General features: G+C 39.7%; 1 long non-coding RNA gene across 3 annotated transcripts in view; it reads right to left on the bottom strand.

The window, feature by feature from the left end:
* Nucleotides 1–21528, bottom strand: part of LOC127537530 (uncharacterized) — a 124448-nt gene that overhangs the window by 40260 nt on the left and 62660 nt on the right. For all 3 annotated transcript variants that reach the window (XR_007947248.1, XR_007947249.1, XR_007947247.1), the window contains one exon: nt 2256–2365. This is a non-coding gene — a long non-coding RNA (uncharacterized LOC127537530). The remainder of the gene's footprint in view (nt 1–2255; nt 2366–21528) is intronic.

The raw sequence follows: 21528 nt of genomic DNA, 5'->3' as shown, positions 1-21528 counted from the left end.
GTCATTTCTGTCATTTTGTGTCTCGTTTCAGTCATTTTATGTCTCGTTTTTGTGGTTTTGTGTCTCGTTTTTGTCATTTTATGTCTCATTTCTGTCGTTTTGTCTTGTTACCATAGCAACTAAATCTTTCTCAGTCTCCAGTTTGTTCCAGTATTGTTCTGTGCTGTAAAGTTATTAATACAGAAGATGATGTGTGGCACTTCTTATGTTTCATAATGAGGAATAATCCAGTCACATTGAACTTCTGGCTCAGACTCTTTGATTGTGTCCATTAAACCAAAGCTGTGAGTCTGTAAGGGCTGTCATATCAAAATGCAAACTATAGACACATATAGCAAGTTAAAAACACCAAAAAGAACTGGTCACCTGGAGTGGTACCCATGCTGAAGATGTTGGTTAGATTTTGATTCTGCAGAAATCTGGTTGTCTATATCACACAGAGCCGAAATAGAAAAAGAAATCACGTCTTTTTGTTGGTGTTTCGGCTGCAGATTAGTGACTGGAGGAGAACTGACTCAGATCTAAGAGTTTAGTGAACCCAGGAAAGTCTTACTCGTCTGAAATTGTACCTTGTTAGTCACATGGAAAATAAATCTGAATGTTATTTTTAGATTACCTGAATTAGCAGCCTTATTCACCTGCATGAATAATCAACACACAGAGCTAACATCTGCAGCATTTCAAACCATTTTCACCCTGATTATTTCACACTGAAACCACAGACCGACCTGCTCACATTCAGGTGAGTTTGGAAAAGCGCAGGAACTCTTAACCCTCGTGTCGTCCTGTGGGTCAAATTAACCCGCTTTAAAGTTTGAAAATGTGAAGAAAAATTCCACAATGAAACTTCTGATGTTCACATTTTCAACATTTTTGGGAAATCTTTGAACATTTTTGGTGGAAAAAAAGAAATGTTAAAAATGTTTCTTAAGAGCATTCACACAAAAAAAAAAATCAACCAAAATCCAGCAAATTTCGCTGGATTTTGGTTGATTTTTTGTGAGTGTTCTTAAAGAAATTATCAGAAGTTTTCCTGATATATTTGTAGTCAGTTTAGATATTCTTAGGATTTTTTTGGAAGATTTTTATTAATTTTTGTTAAATACTTACGGGAATTTTTCTTGCCAAATTCTTAAACTAAAACTTTTAAGGTAAACTTTTAGGGAACTATTGGAATTTTCTTCCTGAAGGTTTTGCAAATTTTTCAGAAATTTCGGGAATTTTCTTGCTGATTTTTGGGATTTTTTTCAGACAAGAAACAATATTTTTTGGTGCCGTAAATGAAGACAGCAGGAGGGTTAAGAGGCATGGCAGACATGTAAGTAAATGACTATTTTTAGATGATCTGTTGTTAAACTGCAGCCACATCTACGACTTCTTTGACAACTTGTTTGGATCCGACTCCAAGTAAACGTTCAGTAAACATTAAATAAATGTTAAGTAAATGAGTTTTACAGTCTGTGTCAGGTTAAATGATGGGAGTGTTCACACATGAAGAGTCATGGATCAATCCTGGACGGTTATTGATGTGGCGCTTTTCTCCTCGTCAAAGTAACACCAGCGATCGTCCAGATGAGAAAATATCGACCTCCGATTGACAAGCTGACCTGAAAATTGCAGACTTACTTAGAACTCACACTTCCAGAAAGCGTTCATCATGCTGTGATTTTCATTCATAGCTGGTCTTTCAGCAGCACTCTGAACTGGCTGCACTGGTTTATACGCAGAGCTTTGAATAGATAGTGGAAATATTTAGAAATAACACTTGAACTAAGGTCTGGTGAGCTGGCTGTATTTCCAGCAGCAGCAGCAGCGATGCCCTGCTGTCACTGCAAACAGAAACTGAGAGCGTTTGTTGGTGGAGTTTTTACACCCTGAATGACTGTAGAGCTACAGCTTTTACTGAATCAGTCTAAATTTCAGGGTGACGCAGTCGATGTGACAAAGTGAAATTATCAGCAGCTGTAATACTTTCTAATAACTCACAGAAAATGACACAAAAAGAGAACCCGTCTATGGAGAAATGAGCTCGATGCTGAAGTGAGCGGCGACATTTTACCGCAGGTTTAGGCTTTTAAAGAAGCTTCTAAAGGTCTGAATCACTCTGACTCAACCTGTAAACTCGTATTCCACCTCGCATTACCTCAACGCAGCAGCAGCAGGATCAGCTCTGATCAGATAAACACGTGTGATAGCATCGGCCGGGCTCTGATCGGCCTGTCAGTACAGTAGATCACTGATGTGGAGCCTCCTACCTGATGAGCCGCTCAGGTGGTTTCCCCGCCGCTCGTCAGGATGGCTGAATGTGGGGGAAACCAGCCGATAGTCCTGTGGTGAGGCTGTTTATCAATCCTGCGCCTCAGCCCTGCAGAGGAAATAAAAAAATCCCCACTTTAACAGCCAGCTCACCAGCAACTGAAACCTGGAAATGACATCTTTGAAAAACGAGCAGATAAAACGACTCAGGCACCAGATTATAACGGATTATGTACAGTATGAAGTCAGAGGTTACGAGGTGTGAGCATCTACTGTTTGTTTTACAACAGAAAAGAACGTTTCATGGAGGAGCTAATTGTCCTGTTCTGACGACGACATTTACACCGCCTGTCAAACGTTTTAGGACAGGTTCTAATTTATTTGAATGAGACAGTGTCCAAAAACTTTTGACAGTGGGTGTAAATGAGGACAAAGCAAACAACTACATTTATGATTTAATCACTAAATACCACCTGAGACTTCTGTCCTCATTCTAGAATGCAAAAAAAGTAATTTTGTAAAAAAGAAAAGAAAAGAAAAATCTGGCAAATATAAAATTATCATATTTGTTAACAGATTATTTATGTGGAAATTATGTAGAGTTTTTACTTTGTTTTTTACAATCATGTAAATAATTACTTTTTCTGTGATTTTACTATAAATGATCTGTAATTTAACAAAACCAGAAAAAATCTGTACATAACACAAATTATTTATCATTTTTCAATGCTTAATGTATTTTTCTAAGTAATTGCAATTACATACAAAGTAACAAAAGATTTTCTGGTTAAAATAGTAATAAATAAATTTTACTACAGAATGCTGTAAAAAAAATTACTATTTGCAAAAATACAAATTTTCGATGTGGACATTATTTACAGTTTTGGCCTTTAATTTTTTTTTTTACAGTCAACATGTGCATAATTTAATGTATCTGCAGGTTAACAAAAACCAGAAGAATCTGTACAGTAACACAAGTTATTTATCTGTTTTTAAAGGCAAATGTATGTAAAATGACAAATGCAGTGAAATGTATTTTTTCAATAGAATGTTGTGAAAGAAAAAAACACTATTTGTAAAAATATAGATTTTTTCATGTGTAAATTATTTACAGTTCTGGTTTGTTCTGTCTGGTTTAGGTGTAAATTATTTCTTTTCTTCAGTGGTTTTAGTAGCAACTTAAAACAGGGAAAAATCCGTAAAATGACAGAAAATGTTTCCCAAAAAAATCCTTCATGCACCAACGTTTTTTACAGCGTAGCACAGATAACCCACTGCTCCACTTCACACCACTCCAACCGGTTCTGAAAAAGCATTTGATCTGTTATTGATTATTATTCTTTCAGATTTACTGCTTTTAAAACATTCCTTTGAGGACCTCCAGGCCAACGAGGTGAAAGGCATCAGAGGCATCAAATAAAAGCTGCCCAGATTCTTTCTTTGATCTTATCATTTTCTTGGGTGTAAGATGATATCACAGCGCTTTCAGCTGACTCATAAACGTCTCTCTATGAATGGTTTGTGTGGAGGTTCAACGCAGTTATTGAGAAATACCCGTTTCCGTGCGGAAAGAGCTGCGTGCTTTTCTACATGCGTGCACGCCTCAGTCAAACACCTGAGAGGCAGCGCTGAGGAGCCGCTCTGCAGCCCAACACCAACATTTTCTCATGTTGTTTCCACTCCTGCACCGAACCAGGATGAACTCGCCGCTGGAATCAAAAGTCTCACTTGTTAACCACTGAAAGACGCTGGATGACTACGTCTTGTTTCACACTTAAAAGAAATATACACAAAGCAGTAACACAAAACATTACTGCAGATTTCTACATTTAATGATGAAGAATGTCGACATCCTGACAGATGTTCTTCTTAAAATCAAAGTAATGTGTGCAGAAGAACCAAAAGGAACATTAGTAAAACACTGCAGCGCCTGAGCTTTAGGAGGAAACGACACACAGGTTGTTCTGAGAGATCCTGCTCACAAAAAATATAAAGAAAAGGTGAAATATGCAAAGATTTCTCACATTTTGCAAACCCTGCAAAGTGTTATATTACAGATTTCACCACCCTTCAAAGGTTGGTGGTCATTCACACAATTCCCTGTTTTCCATGAAAACTCCCCATTTTCTTTCATTAATGAGGACATTTCTAAATAAACAGTAGTTTATGTTCAACAAACAAACTACCCGAGTTAGAAACTGTCTTTTCACTGCAGTCAAAAATATTTTTGTCCAGATATGTTCAGATAAATGAGTCGACAAGAAAAATGTTTTAAGTAGCCTCACCTTGAGTTTAGTTTTATATCAACTAATGCAGAAATTTGTGCTTAAATTAGCCACAGTATTGGAAATGGTTTGGTTTTTCTGTCATTCTGGACACATTTTAAATCATTCTGAACATTTTTCATCTCATTTTAAAGTGTTTTTGGGTCAAAGGTTTGTCATTTTGCACAATTTTAGAGTTACTCTGGACGTTTTTTGTCCCTTTGAACGAGCCAATTTAGAATTATTACAACTTTTAATGAAAATACACCACCGTCATCCGGACAATTCCATGTTTTCCATGAAAACTCCCACTTTTATCCATAACTGCACAAGAGTTTTCTAACCATCAATGAGCCTTTCAGCACCATTAGCTAACACAATGTAGCATTAGAACACAGGAGTGATGGTTGCTGGAAATGTTCCTCTGTACCCCTATGGAGATATTCCATTAAAAATCAGCTGTTTACAGATAGAATAGTCATTTACCACATTAACTATGTCTACACTGGATTTATCATTCATTTAATGTTATCTTCATTGGAAAAAAAAGGCTTTTCTTTCAAAAATAAGAATATTTCTAAGTGACCCAAACTTTTGAACGGTAGACTACAATAAGTAAAATTACACTTAAAAAATATTAATTTACATGTTCACTGCAGGGCTGCACAGCGGCGTAGTGGTTAGCACTGTCGCCTTGCAGCAAGAAGATCCCCGGTTCAAATCCCGGCCTGGGATCTTTCTGCATGGAGTCTGCATGTTCTTCCTGTGCATGCGTGGGTTTTCTCCGGGTACTCCGGCTTCCTCCCACAGTCCAAAAACATGCTGAGGTTAATTGGTTACTCTAAATTGTCCGTAGGTGTGAATGTGAGTGTGATTGTATGTCTGTATATGTAGCCCTGTGACAGACTGGTGACCTGTCCAGGGTGTCCCCTGCCTTCAGTCAGCTGGGATAGACTCCTGCACCCCCCATGACCCTAGTGAGGACAAAGCGGTGTATAGAGGATGGATGGATGTTCATTGCAAATAAAGAGGCCAAAACTGTACATAATGTTCATGCCAAGAAATCTGTATTGGAATCCAAAAAAGTAATTTGTTCTTTTACAGTTTTGTGACCATTAAAATTCTATTAAATATTTTTATATTGTAGAATAAGGACAAAACAGAGGTGGTTTATATCCAGACAGGTTTCAGGTGGTGTTTTTTCTTCTAGTTGTTGGTATTATCCTCAGAGTTCACATTTCAGACGTTTCGAGGTCGTTCTACCATCAGATCAGGAGCCTCAGTGAATGCAGAAAACTACATTCATGTGATTTTACAGACAAACCAAATGGCACCCTGAACTCCTCTACATGCTTCAAGGCCATGGGAACCTTGTGTTTTTTGCTGGTGATCATTCACATGTCGTCTGACACATGAGGCAGCGTCTGAGAAGCCGACCCACACACTGAACACAGATGCACAGAGGCCTTTTGTGTGGGCAGCGTTTAAACATGAAGCCTGAGAGAGAGGAGGTGAAAGAAGATTAACGTGGGCGGCCAGCTTCTAACGTCTCATCTGTCTCATCTTTTTTGCCCTGATTATTATGATCTTAAATTCCTTTTCTGCGTTATTTATATCCTTTTATCCCTTTTCCTCTTTTTGTCTCCGGCGCACGCCTTGAATTCTGTGACGCAATTTTCCCTCAAGGATTTGTAGTAATTGATCAGTCATGGATGCAGCAGATTAAGCGCCATAAAATAACAAATAAAACACGATTCATATATAAAACTAGCAAAACTTTGTGTGCTTGTAGCAGCAAACAGCCACCAGCTTCGTTATTAGACGTTTCTGTGCTGATAAATTTGGCGTTTCTCTGCTCGTTCTGCTCACATTTATCCTTTAGCACATAAATACAATTAACTGGATTTGAAAACGGGCCAAAGCCAGACTTGAATATCAAGTTTTCATCTTTCTTTTCCCTCCTTCTCACGCTGTTGTCAGGAGAAGGTCGGCTAATAAAACATTTCTGCCTGCAGGTCACAAACACGACATCACAGCTGTTCTAACGAGGACCTCACCAAACCAGCTCACAACAGCAGGACTACTAAGAATTTAATCAGACGTTTAGTCGCTCTAATCACATTCTGGATTGAAGCATAGCTCTTCTTTTTGCAGGTGTGAACGTCGGTGTGTTTTCACAGAGCTGCAGGGCGACTGGCAATGACTGCAGAGGAGGAAAACCAAGCAAGAGAGCAAAGCTGCCTGTTTGAAAACCGACAAATGACTCCTAAGCAGGGGTTAAACTGGGATTAGCGCTGCTCTCTGTGGTTTCAAATGCGTCATGTTTGCATCACGCACCGACAAAGTAAGGTCTACATTTGAATCACAAACAATTTAAAGAGGTTAGAGAGCAGATCTGGGATTGATATCATTTGACAGACTGAATAAAAAGGATCTGATCTGATAACACTCAACGATGGCAGTAAAACCTCCCTCTAAGTGTTTCAGTGTCAGATATACTGCGGGGAAATACTGCTTTCCATGCAGTTTGGCTGCTTGGCCGCCACCCACACTCGTCACATGAGTAATATTTCAAATGTGGAACGAGTAAATCAACCTTTCTGCCACTGTTTTTAAAAAAATGAGCCCAGTCCGTCATTACACGGAGGATCTGATGTGATGTCATCAGAGGAAATCCAGCACAGAGTGTGAAAACAAACACTGTTTCTGATATTTCACTGCAGTCTAAATGTTGTTGACGGTCTGCAGAGGATGAATCAATAAATGAATGAATAAGTGTGGAATAAATACTTCGATTTGCTCCTTTAAAACAAGAGCAGTGACACAAAAAAGGTCTGCAGTTTTTCTGAAAAAGACGTGAAGGAGAATTACACTTAAAGTATAAAAAGCAAAATTACACAAATAAAAATGCTTATTAATGTCTCAGTGAGGACTGTTAGTCATTAAAAACGTCTTGTAGTTTTTTTAAATGATCACATGTTTTGTCTTCAAATGATAACCTGCAAAGAAGCTTTTTTATTGTAAACATAAATGAGCACAACTGAAATGTCAAAAGTTGAACAAAGTTGAGTCATTGGTTTAATCTCCTGCAAACAGGGCTGGGTTAAAGGCAGGTATTTTAGCTCCCACTGGGTGCGTTTTTCATGACAACAAACAGTGATTCATGTTGTCTTTGCGCTTCAGTCGTTCACAAAAGCGCATCCCATTTCTGCGTTTTTCACATATGTGGTCGATTTGCATGACAGCAACCCCCACGGTGGATTTCTGCTCTGACTAACATCCGAGAAAAACATTTGTTTCAACTCGCGTTTACGTCTTTTGCCATCCCAGTGAGACACGTGCTGAAGAGGACACATCCTTTTCGATGGTAAACTGCGTCTGAGCAGCAGAGGCCTCCTGTAAAAATAGCATGTTGGCTGGTAAACAAAGCGGCTTCAAAAAGGAAGTGAGAGGTTTAATATCAGTGAGTGACTGAGGCGGCGGAGCACAGGGAAAATCCAGCATCGAGGCGTTTCAGTTCTCAGTACACAGGCCTGCTGTGGCACATTTACATGTAGCTCAGGTTCCTATGCAGGTCACTGGCTCAGTCTGCCATGCCAGAGCGACTCCCAGAGCAAAAAAACTCACAACGATGAGCCGCCGTCACTAAAAGATGGAGCTTATAATCCTGGAAACGTGCAGCTTTCCACATCACTGCAAACAGAGCAGCGCTGCCAGCGTTATGATCCTCACAGTGACGTCAAAAGAACTGAACAAAGAGGAACGGAATGAGCTCAGAAGCAAAACAATGCTGCGTCTTTCTGTGTCAGTGAAGCCTCAAATCAAGCAACAAATACATTCCACAGTACGTCCATGTGAGACATGATCACACCTTTAAATCACTGCTAAAGGTTTGGTCACATTTAGAGAAGCTTCATCATCATCATCATCATCATAGCAGTGATAAAACTCTGAAGGCCCCATACTGAACCTCTATTCAACAAGTTAATAAAAGTCTCACTATGTTTCAATTTTCTGCACAAAATACTGCAAAGATGTTTAATTTCAGTATGACTGTTTCTGTCCACGCCCCCTTCAGGAAGAAGACTCTCTCTGCATCCAAAAAAGACAGCTGACACAGATGTGAATGATCGGGACTTTCTATCACTTCTAACTTTCATTCTGACTAATTAATAATGTGGAAATCTCACCACAGCAGTTGTTTTTGGTTTGTGTGTTTGCTGGATGTGTCAGCAAATGTTGTGCTTATAAAATAACTGCAGCTTGACAACGACTGAAGCGGTTAACGTGTTGTCCTACCAGCATGGCTTTCAGTCACTATTTTATGCGTGTTCAGTTGTCTGACAACAAAAACAGAAAAGCAGCTTTACTGGGAATTGGTTGCATTAAAATGGCATTATGTGAGCAGCAGGCAGTAAGAAGTAGCTTTTATTGTCACCTCCATGTTTACCCAACAACCACAAAACACAGGAAATGGATTTTCACCATGCATGCGACCTTTAAAGCTCGTGTCCGGAGTTTCCGTTTGTTTTCAATTTATGTATCATTTTTTAACAAAGCTTAAATGTGTTAGTCTAGTTCGATACTATAATATAAAGTTAGTATAACGCGATATGAAAATTTATTCCTGAGCTCCGCCTTCCTCTCATAGACCCCCATGTTATCCCAAAAAGCGCCGGTCGCTGCCGACCAATCAAGTTCGAGCTTCAGCTTTGTCATGCTGTCAATCAACGGTTACGCGCACAGCAAGCAAGCCCATGCAGAGGTGGGCGAGCTACGCACTACGCAACCGCGCACATTTGTTTTGCTTGTGGAGGAGAGAGCATCAGGGCTCAGCAACTTCCAGAAAAGTTACCAATCCCACGGCTTGTCAGGCCAAGAGACTGCAGGACGTTTTTTGGCTCGGGGTGCTCGCGTCGCTCCCCGACCACGGCCTCCATAGCCCGCCTGACGGCTTCGTTTAGATGCCCGACCTCTGGAGGAAGATGTTGGGGCGTCTGGGACATACTCTTCGTCAGAGGAGTCATGCAATTCTGAACTCTAGATAGAAATAAATAAACAATGTAACACATATACACGCGTAAATGCACTAAGTTTGATAAACAACGTCATCCAGAGGGATACACGAGTGTAATCACATATTGAAACTTTACTAGTTCGTCCTAGCAGATTCATGTTATTTTGGTATTAGGACAAGTTAGACTCAATACAGCATTCTAACGTAATTCCTTTATTATTTACTAAATGTACTAAATGTAGAAGAGGGGAAAACAGCAAAACAGGCGAGATGCTGCAGCACTCCGGGCACTTCTCTCATGTACTGCACGCGTGCACAAATAAAGGGGCGAAATCAGAGGGAGGGACCAACAGTGTTTTGGGAGACGCTGCGATTCAAACTCTGGACACGAGCTGTAAGGTTAGTAAATGATCATAGACATGTCTTAAAAAATAATAAGTTGACTGTCAGAAACAGAAAAGTCATTTTGCTGATCCATCCATCGACCCCAGCCTCCTCTCTACATGAACTTTCTCACTGAGTCACTGCGATCCGTCACCTTAACATGAAAACTTGTGGTCTGAGGCTCTACGGATGTTCTTCTTCAACCATCTCTTCCCACTCATGTTGTCCAGGCTAAAATTAGGCTGAATTTTGTGCTGTGCTGGTTTCCCAAGTCCAAACATTTACTACAATAAATCAAAGAAAGGCCAAAAGTTATTGAAAAAACATTCCAGAGTGCCCCAAACTGCACCTCACCAGTTATAATCCAGCCCCTCAGGTCACACTTTGTTCCTTCTGTTAAGGTAAGATAGTCCCCAAATCTAGGCTTTCCCTTTAAATATTAAAACAAGAAAAGCAATGGAGTGCTTTGGATTTGCGCTCGGCTTTCATGAGCAACTTGCATCCTGAAGAACCCGTAAAAAACTCAAACGTGTACACATGTATGAGGGAAAATGTAAAATATCAGAATTAAAGCTGCTCCACAGCTGCTGTCTTTGTTAGACGTCCTGACAGTAGAGGTCAAATGAAAACAAAACGCCTGACGGGGAGAAAGTTCCCCGACACTTTGTCAACACTATTCACACAACGCATTAATTATGTGTTCACGAAGCATGACACGGAAACGCAGAGAGGCTGAAGGAAACGCTTATTGACTGTCAGCATTTTACTGTGTTTACCGTGAATATCTGACATCTTCACAGCCACGTTCAAGACAAAAATCGACTGAAAATCAGAAAACAGGAGTCAGTAAATCAAACCCCATCTGGTGTAGAGCTGCAGAAACAGAGCCAACAGCTGTACTGATGCCACTCTGACCAGAAAACACAAAACAAGAACACTGAGTCACGTATTGTATTCCAGGATCTGAAAAATTGTACAGCAAGAGCGTCCACACCTATCAATACTGTACTATACTACTGACATGGTTGCTATGGTGACTAAATTACAGAGCCGGAGTTCAGTCGGATGCCGGTTGGATGTAAAAAAGTGCAATAGAGGTAATGTGAGTCAAATGAATCTCAGTTTACTTTTGTGCACATTTTGTCCCTTTAAACTGATATTTTAATTCCAGCAAAAGCAAAAAAAACGGACTAAAAACCTCCTTTGACGTCTTTGTTTCTTCTTTCTGCTGAAACTCCACCGTTTTTTCTTTCAGCAGCAAAAAGGAAAACAAAGCGAGTGCAATGACAAAACCCTGCTCTACATTCTACATTTGAGCACCTTATTTAGAAAAAAAAAATGGAACCATGAAGCAGATTTTCCTTTAAATTAAAAAGCAAAAATGCTCATTAGAGAGGAATCAGATGATTGAAGCATATCTAACTCAGAGCATTAATATCACCCGTTAGCTTTTATTTACTAGCTCATTGTACTGTGTGGATGTGGACCAGGATTTTAGCTGATATTTAACACAGCTTGTAGAACCAATAGTATGAAGAAATGAATCAAACAGAATAAAAAGCAAAGTGTACTTAGGTTGGGTGTGTTTTGGTAACAGATTCAGTATTTCATGGTGAAGATGTGTGCAACAAATGCATCATAAAACATAAAAAGAGAGAGATAAGTGAACATTTCTACCATGAAATAACAAAATGCACGCAGTTCATTCCATGATTTAAAGTGACACTGCACCAAAGTAAAAACCAAAACATGTTCATATATTAGTTATAGATATTTATACATGACAGAAAGGATCCATGGACATTTATTTATGAACAAAGTTGTCCAAAAAACAGTAATTTAAACTAAGCCTGGAGGTTAAATAATTTAAGAAACAAAACGGACTCTTAATAGCTCCTAAATCTTTTAAATATTTTTTGTTTTTACATAAATAAGAATCAAGACAAATTTAAAAAAAAAAATCTAATGGCCAAATCATGCAAAATCTTAGCTCTGTTATTTTGCATTTCAGACTCACAGGAAGGAAAACAAAATTAAAACATTATTGACAACGTGTGTTTACATGTGTGGTTTTTTTAGTCCAACAACAGGCAGCAGATATCAGGCAGGATATGGTGGAGCTTCATCGTGTTCGACTTTAAGACGTTCACACCCAATAATAAGAGCTCAAAAGGATTCACGAGCTTTAATATCATCCATGTGAAAACTGTGACACCAAGCTGCTGCCCTTAATGAATGAAACCTGACTAATAACTCGAAGCTGCAGCGCTGTGCAGCTCCTGCAGAGTAACTTCTGACTGTAATATGGTGAAATACTGACGTAAACACATGATAAACATCAGCGTCTCATTTGAATTTCAGTTTCAAGGGGCTGAACTTTGCCCAAAGACAAAGGAAGGGCTCAGAAATGCCGTACAACAAGCAATAACATCTACAGGGGCATTTAGCTTTTGATTTTACAAACACCTCTGACTTTAAGAATATTCAGTTAATTCATAAATTAGTCCTGTTTAGTAAAATTCCAACTGAGATGAGGAAAGTGTTTTAGAAATCAGCTCGAGATGTGAAATGCTGATGCTATGTGACCCAGACTAAAATAAAATTTAAAAAATGACAGAGATAACACTATGAAGCTGAATATAATGCAGCTCTTAGATATGGAGTAACAAAGCTCTGACAGCAGCTCTGACAGGATCCACTTCAACGCTTTGCTGCTCGAGGTCATTTTCTCCAACAAGTGGTGACTTCTGCCTCCGTCAGCAAAACAAAGTGTGACTGTTCCCGCTTCCATCACTCACAGCTTATAAAATAGCGCCAAAAGCACAAAAAACGCATCAAAAGCAAGATTGTGTCATCGGCTTGTCTGCAAAATCAGACACTGAAGTTAAAGGGATCGCACTGAGCTTAAAGCTAAAAGGTCATTTAGAGTTTTGTTCTGTTGGCAGTGGAGGAAATCTGCTAAAATGTGTTTAAAACGTGTTGTTTTGTCTTGATGCTCGGTATTTTCTCCCTGCTTGTTGTCCTGCTGCATGTATGAGTGTCTAACCTTAGCAAAAACCCAAAATGTACGACAGAGCTGAAGCTGCAACCCCTCCCTTTGCCACAAACTGCACATTTTATGAAGGTGATAATATGGAAATGAAGAGCCAGCTTCTGAAAGCTGAAAATCTACTGCAGAGCCTCACACAGCCAAGCTTTTTAGGTTGCTGCCCTGAAAAGGAAGAAAAGTCGACAAAGAGAGCAAAAAATATCAACAAACAGCAACTTTACAGAGACAATGAATGAAATGTTCTCAGTGGCAAACAACACGGTGTTAAAGTTCAGAAACGAGCTGCGTCTTAGTTCCTGAAAAGTCGACTTGCAGCAGATGTGAAGCTTGAACTCAGCACCTGTCTGTGTTACAGTAAAAGAGCGAGTCCTTCCTCGCAGCAACGCCGGCGATTAACTCAAACAAAGCATGAAATCTTGTCATGTGCTTTCAACAACGATAAACAGCCTCTGATTTGAATGTGTAAATGTCAGCCGGGACAGATGATGAGAAAAGCGAGAAGAGGGAACAAGCGCTTTCACACGTCCACGTGCATGCAAATCAGTACGTACGCCGCTGCCCTACACACCACACACAGGACATCTCAGCACAAATACACAAAACCGTCACAGATTAAAGAGAAACCGGCATAAAGCGTGCCGTCAGGGCCGCATGAGGCTTCACTGCTGCTTCACATAGGTCCTCTGAGTCACTGAAAACCTTTGTTTCTGAACATATTCCCTCATTTGGTGGTGGAGAGCCACGTCCAACACGAAATCTCACTGATGAGGTAAAGTCTGGTGAACATGGAGGCAGGAATATATCATGAAGCATTCAGTGGCCCTGTAGGAAGGAATCTGCATTTAAAATGACTGAGCTGCTGTAATGTGTAATCACACAGCTTATTGTGTCTAACATTGGGTTAAATAATAAATGACTCAACACTAATAGGGAAAAAAACACCGGTGGGTTGTTAGCAAAGTTTAAAGCAGATCTATTTAAAATACAGTCATTTAAGTGTGTTTTTTTATGCACAGTTTGCCTTTAAATTGATAAACAAAAACACACACAGTCAGAAGTGAGCATGCATGCAGGTAAAGGTGCATGAACATCGTAATAACACTGGTAAAAGCATCCACTTGTTCTCGACACACACACAGATAAGGGCATGTAAACACACACCGAAAAAAAAACCAGGCACACACACACACGCAGTCTGTACAAATAAATGCTGCACTTACACACACAACTGCAAAAAATACACAGCCACAGAACCACGCACACACAGTCAGAAATAAACGTGCACATGTGTGTCACGTGGTGGCAGTGATCAGAACAGCAGATTCATGTGGACAGAAAGACGCACAAACATCACACGATAAACACACTGCAAACAAACATGACAACAACAGCACAGATAAATGTTCCACACACATGTGCTCTCATGCACGGTTACTATGATTTATATGATGTGTCATGAGTGAAAACACACACGAGCACATGCTGTATAATCCTATGCAAAGACACAAAAACAACACAAATGCAGTATTCACACCCACACACACACACACTAGATACAAACACACAGTAGTAGTAATAAGTACAAACACACACATGTAGTCTGCATATGAACACACTCTGACATAAATACGTACATGAACGCACACACGGACACACATGCACTGTTTAAATACAAACACACACATAGAAGTACATGCACCTCATAAAATAAATACACACCAGAACAGCTTGTACACACTGCAGAAGTACACCGACAACTTATACCAGAGTGTGCATAAAAGTTAGCACACATAGTAGTAAAAATAAATGTGAAACAGTCATTTAAAAGGAAGGTAAATGCAAAAATATGCACACAATGCTGATGGCACACTGTTAGACAAGCAAATAAATACTGTTACACACTAACACAGCAATTATACCACATAACCAGCCAGAAAAATACACGTATGTGCAAAATAATATATGTAAAAGTACACATGTATGTCTGCACACACAGATAAAGAGGTAACACTGGTTAAAAAATATAGAAATAATTACATTTATGTGAGCAGACATACTGAACACACAATGAGTCTGAATGTTGACAAAGATGTAAAGACAAGAGCACATGACACATGTAAACACACACACACACACACACACACACACACACACACACACACACACACACACACACACACACACACACACACACACACACACACACACACACACACACACACACACACACACACACGCTTCACAGATTCTACAAAAAAAAAATCCAAACTCCAGCTAGAAACACACACACAGCTTCATGGAGGAACTGACAGCAGCGTTCTGTGATGTACAAACACAAAGCCACACCGATCGATGCTCGTTTACTGATCCAGTCTACAAGGAGCTGCACACAGACACACACACACACACACACACAAACACACACGGAAGAAGTTAGCGAGGTGATTAGTCAAACTGATGGCAACAAAGTGGTGCCACCCACGGCCGGTGAGCACGCAACAGCACCTCTCTGTAAGCATCAACATGTTTATATTTACTTATTGTCTCATTTTAGATCACAGAGAGTCTGACATTTAATATCGTAAAGCAACCGCCATGTGCAACAGTTGGAGAAAAGTCCCTCAAGCACACAGCCAGAGCAGTAATTAGGATGAGAGATTAAAGTGTGCAACAGGAACAAGCGACGCCTCATCGGCAGCCTGACAGTGAAACTCTGAACTGAAGCTGTCGAATTAATTAGACATGATTTAACCGGTGTAGTGTAGCAGCAAGTGGGCTGTAAAAGAGAGAAGAAAGAGGGAGAAATAAGATGAACAGATGCAGAAAAACAGCAGGAAAGAGAAGTACAATCAACAAAGCTGCAGTCAAATCAATAATTACAGACTGTACACGTGTCAGCAACACAGAACCCTGAAAATAATGAAGCTGCAGCAAAAATAAATATCACCAACGCTGCGAGATCAGAACGAGCCGAGAAATTATCGGTCTCATTTTGAAACTGCTTGTTTCAGTCACAAACCGGGCAGAAATGATCAAACAGACGCACCGAAGAGCTGCAATAAAAAATGCAACAAAAAAAAAATATGCAAACGTTCAAATAAAAAAGCAAAACCTGTGAGTCAAACGGTTGATTTAGATGAATATCTGATCCTGCAAAATGATCTCCTCTCTGCAGCCAGCAGCTGGATTCTTGTTTGAAAAAAAAAAAAAACAACAACTGACAATATTCAAGCAGCCTCATTTCACTCTTTTTTTTAAACTTGCATTTGTTGTTGCTGAAAAGGTTAAAAGATTTTTTTTTTCCAGTCGAAACTGAGTGGGTTGTGAGAGAACCGAACATTTCACAAGGCAAATTTCCCCTGGTGCTCTGGTAATATTATCACTCCAAAGCATCATAGTTTCAGAATGACTTTTGGATTTATTTATAAGAAGAAAACAAGTCTGACACCGATTAACTACAAAATAGAGTCGCAGAGTTCGGGGCTCACACGTCGACTTTGACCAGCAGATTTAGAAACAGACATGAAAAACAAATTCGACACTATTAAATGTCATGTCGGTGTTTCAGTATCAATATGAGCCATCATTCATCAGATCAAATTAAACTCACACGATGCTCAGCTCGTACAATTTATTTTGCTTCATTTGTTCTGAAACTATAATTTAAATGGAAGATAAATATTCTTCAAAATACTGAAATATAGATTTTTTTCTTGCTTTCTAAAATGTATTTGCACCTAAAAAGAAAATAACCGTTTGCAAACATTTAACACCACTCCACCCACAGCTCAAGACTTTATATGTCACCTTTAAAGCATCATCGATCAAAGTATTTCTCATTCTGATTCACAGTTTCACTATTACTGCCACTTTTTATTTATTAAAAAACACACAAAAAAGCCAACTAGCCCAACTTTGTGCACGAGCCCGAGGTCACATAATTACTTTGCATCTTTCTCCACGTTCATATCAAGAGTTTGGCTTTCTGTCACACTCAGACAGCCGGAGGTGCATTCAGGGGCCTCTGAGAAAACAAACAGCAAGCCTCCGACTACAATTTTCTAGCGTCAGATGAAAACGCTGAAGGCAAAGTCAAATCAGAACTGAGGTGGACAATTTTTCCCCAGACGGCAGGCACCAGGTTGGTCTCTGTGGGACGTAAACAGCCGTCGCTGGAGACCAAAGTCCCGCCGACCTATTTTACAAAAGCACACCTGAGAAACATGACATAATCCAACATGACTGTGTCGCCTAAAAATACAAAAGGGGAGACAGGCCGGCTTTACTCGCCGTCTTTTTACTATCAAAATTAGTCAGAGAGCGAAGGAGAAGACGTCGAGCTCTGGGCTTTGATGCGATCAGCCGCGGCTGTGTGTGTTTCAAAAAGTGAAAAGGAAGCAGAGAGGATGAGACAAGAGCGAGTAGAGCAGCTGAAATCTGCTTTTCCTCTTTCTGTGCTGCCGATATTTTCAAGTTGAAAGAGTGGAGAGGTTGAAAAAAAACCCAAGAAAGAAGCAGAAGAGAAGAAAATAAAAAGTTTCCATAAATAAATTGAATAATTTCTGCATTTAAATCAACAAAAACAGACATAAAACTGAGTAACAGCTCAAATTTTCTTTCCTCTATTTTGATGTTTGTGGTATTTTAAGGTAAGAAGACAAAGAAGCCATCCTGAAAAGAAACACAGGAAGCTTTTGATGAAAACAAAAAAGGTTTGTCATAAATGCTGCTTTTATAATCACTAGTCATAGTTTAGATATGAGTGTCTAAAACGTGGGTTCAGTCTGAATCATGTCACCTTTAATGCCTCGGCGATCAAAGCAGTTCTCTTTTTGATTCGGTTTCACAGCAGAGCAGAGGAATAGAAAAGTCTAGTCTTTCTCCCGCGTGTCTCTCTGGATGTTTCCAGGCAGAAACGAGAGAAAAGTGAAAGAAAAGATGCAAAAGAAAAGAGAGAGGACAGGCAGAAAAGGAGAGGCGTGCTGTCTGCAGACCTGCCAGGGAAAGACGCACAACAAAAGTCCCTGCAGGAGCCGTGAGACAAACAGCGTCTCCATTTTGAAGCGAGATGTGAAAACGACACCACCATCTGTTCAAAGTGAAGCAGCCCTCCTGAGGCCTCCAACATGAGCCCGGCCGTTTCTCTGCTCTGTGTACAGATACAGGATCTGTTCTGGTAAAATATGTCACTTTTTCCGCTCCGTTTTTTTCACATATAAATCACTTTGTCCTGTAAGCACACAAAGAGGTGACTGAGCTCGGGATCATGTGGTATTCAGGATCAAACCGAGCGGTCTGAACTTTACTCATCGTGACTAATAATGCGACCTGCCACCTGCAGCTGGCGTAAAACAAACTACGTGGAGAAAGTGAATGAGTAACACTCTCCCCCGCCTCAAATGCTGCCAACGTGGTTCTCCAGAACTGCAGCTATGTGTGCTGCATGTTTCACGACATGTGTTGTTTCAGAGTGCGTAAGTGACTCAACATGAGCCTATTGTTCTGACGTTGCTCTCTCTGAGCTCCCTAAGCCATTTTTTTGTCACAACAGTGAGTGTAAGATGTGATCTGCTCTAAAAATCCCACCGTACAACATAAAAACAGAGCCCATATGGACGATATTTAGCTAAAAACCCACAGGTCAGTGCTTTACTTTGTCAGAATGGAGCCTCAGAAGTGTCAAAAGTCGAGTTTATTGCTTATGGTCAAGACTTTATTAAATATGGAACTAAAAATGAGCAGAAGGGACAGCTGATGATGGCAGCAGCCCTCCGATATGCTCAGTAGTAGTTCTATTTTTACACGACACTTTCACTATTTTTATCGTAAATACAAACAGTTTTGTATCTTTATTGTAAATACCAGAAATTTTGGCCCCTTTTTTCTTCGAGCCTGTCCTTTTGTACTCTGATTTTTAGTTCAAACATCTATCCGTTTTCTAACCCAAACATTTGCATTCATAAATAGCGTGTCATATTCACTTTACAGTATTAATGCATTTCCAAACATCTGCAGCACCTCCTGTGTGCATACATTCAGCCTTTAATTGTATCAAATGTGTTTCCTTAGGAGCATATAGTATACAGCAGCATCATAGTAAGTTAATGTTCATGTACTGAATACAAAGGCACCCGGTTACGTTTCACCTCGGCTTAAAAGCAGGCGTGTTAATAATTTTAAGAATGACGTCAAAATGTTGTGGAAAAGCTTCTGAGCGTGAAAATCTCTCTACAGCAGATGAACATTCAGCAGTGCATCTTTTTAACATCAGGGAGGAGAGGAATCTTCTGTCCGTCTGATATTTTGGAGCAAATGACCTCAAAGTTTTGCTCAAATGACAGCGACACCAGCACGAATTTGATCATTTACACCCGGGGTTTTCTACACCGTGTGTCTTCTGTGAACAAACTAAAGAGTAAGTGGGACTGATTTAGGACACTTATCAGCACATAAGATGAGAAAAGGAAGATATACTTGGCAGCAAAATAACCATATATGAAACGTTTCCGCCTTAAACACGATAAACATCACACATTTGTAAAATCCTATGTACACGTTGCACTATTAGCAGCACCACGCTGCACTCTGTGGAAACAAATTAAAATAAAAGTGATCCAGAGATCAACTATGCAGATTATCATGTGGCCAAAATCATCAAGAGTTCAGTTTCTGATGCCGTTTGTTGAGCAGTCAGATGAAAGTGGGAAAAGAGGACGATTGAAACCGATTGTTTTTGTATTTTCAGGCTCTTTAAGCATCTAAATGAAGGTAATAGAAGAACATGTGGCCCTCAGGATCAGCTGTGCAGGTCTGACAACAAACCTGAGACTTTAACTGGACTACAACGACACACAGACAGAAAAAAATAACCAAAAACCTGGTCAGATATCACAGTAGAAGGAGCAAACAGTGGTTTCTACATACAGTTAGTGAGTGGATAAAGTAAAGCTTTACAGAATAAGAGCACAACTATTACACTTGTTTTGTTTGATCAGAGTATTACTTGCGGGATTAATAAAGTTTCATCTTAACCCTCGTGTCGTCCTGTTGGTCAAACTGACCCGTTTCAAAGTTTGAAAATGTAGGAAAAATAATTATATTTTCACAGTGAAACTTCTGATGTCCACATTTTCAAGATTTTGGGAAAATCTTTGAACATTTTTTGGTGGATAGAAAGAAATGTTAAAAATGTTTCTTAAGAACATTCACCAAAAAAAAAAAAAAATCAACCAAAATCCAGCAAAATGCACAGATTTTGGTTGATTTTTTGTGAATGTTCTTACGGAAAATATTAGAAGTTTTACTGATATATATGGAATCACTTTAGACATTTTCAGGATTTTTTGGAAGATTTTTCCTCATTTTTTGAAAATATTTACAAGAATGTTCTTGCCAAATTTGGGAGATTTTTTTTAAAAATAAACCTTTAAAGGAAACTTTTAAGGAATTATTGGAAATTTCTTCCTGGAGGTTTTCCAAATTTTCATAAATTTGGGGGATTTTTTGGCTGCATTTTTGGATTTTTCCAGACAAGGAATCAATATTTTTTGGTGCCTGTAAATGAGGAGAACAGGAGGGTAGAATCAGAATCTACGAGTCACATCCTTCACTTTCTGTCACCGCTCTGTAATCCAAGAGAGCAAGGACTGAAAATTAAACTTCTGTATGCTTCAGCAGCCCATAAACTATCTCTAAATACATAAAAAAAAAAAGTAAAATGTGAAAAGATTCCAGACAGTGATGCTCAGAGGATGAAACGGTGAGAAAAGTCCTTTCCTGATGAGTCGGTGTCTCAGGTTTCCTCTCATTCATGAAACGTCACCAAACATTCCCACTCCCCTCACTGATGAAAGCCTTTTACGCTGCATCCTGGGGGTTTTTAAGGATTCACCGCCGTGACCTTTACAGGAGGACGAAGAGGAAACTGCTGCAGCTACAGACGGACCTGCTCAGCTCACAAACACATCATTCTGCTGCACAAAGCTGCCTGGCAACAGCCAACAATGGGAGACAACAAGCAGAGCAACACTCCATTCAAATGTGAGCCGACCATGTGATCCACACAGAAAGCAATATCCTGTTTTGCTGATTCACCGACGACGTGATGCACAAATAGCAGAGGGACGTTGAACAGCGCCTCTCTGCTGGATGTCTAATCGTGTTTCTGGCATTTCTTTGCATGATCACATGTTAAAACTGTGACTCGATAGTAAACTCCTTTTTTACAATATTTCCACAGGACTTCAGTGTTTCTACTCCACATTTAGTCATTTAACCTCCTAAAGCGCTTAAATATGAGATGGCAGGACGAGCAGAGACGCTTCTCTGCTTTTATGACCGTCAGACTCACATGTGGTTTTGTTCAATAAAGAAATCTGATCAGAGGAGAAAAGACCAGAGTGGAGCAGTTAGACATGATCAGACGCTCACTGTATCCGATTACTTTAATGATGCAGAACTAGTAAAGAAACCTGCAGTCAGTCTGGACTCTTTTCTGATCAATGAGTTTGATCTGATTCCAACCAGACTTCACCAGTGTCAGGCTGGGAAAAGTTCCC

This window comes from Acanthochromis polyacanthus, chromosome 15 (assembly GCF_021347895.1).
Source record: "Acanthochromis polyacanthus isolate Apoly-LR-REF ecotype Palm Island chromosome 15, KAUST_Apoly_ChrSc, whole genome shotgun sequence".
In the NCBI taxonomy this organism is placed as follows: Eukaryota; Metazoa; Chordata; class Actinopteri; family Pomacentridae; genus Acanthochromis; species Acanthochromis polyacanthus.
This window is presented reverse-complemented; position numbering and strand designations above follow the sequence as displayed.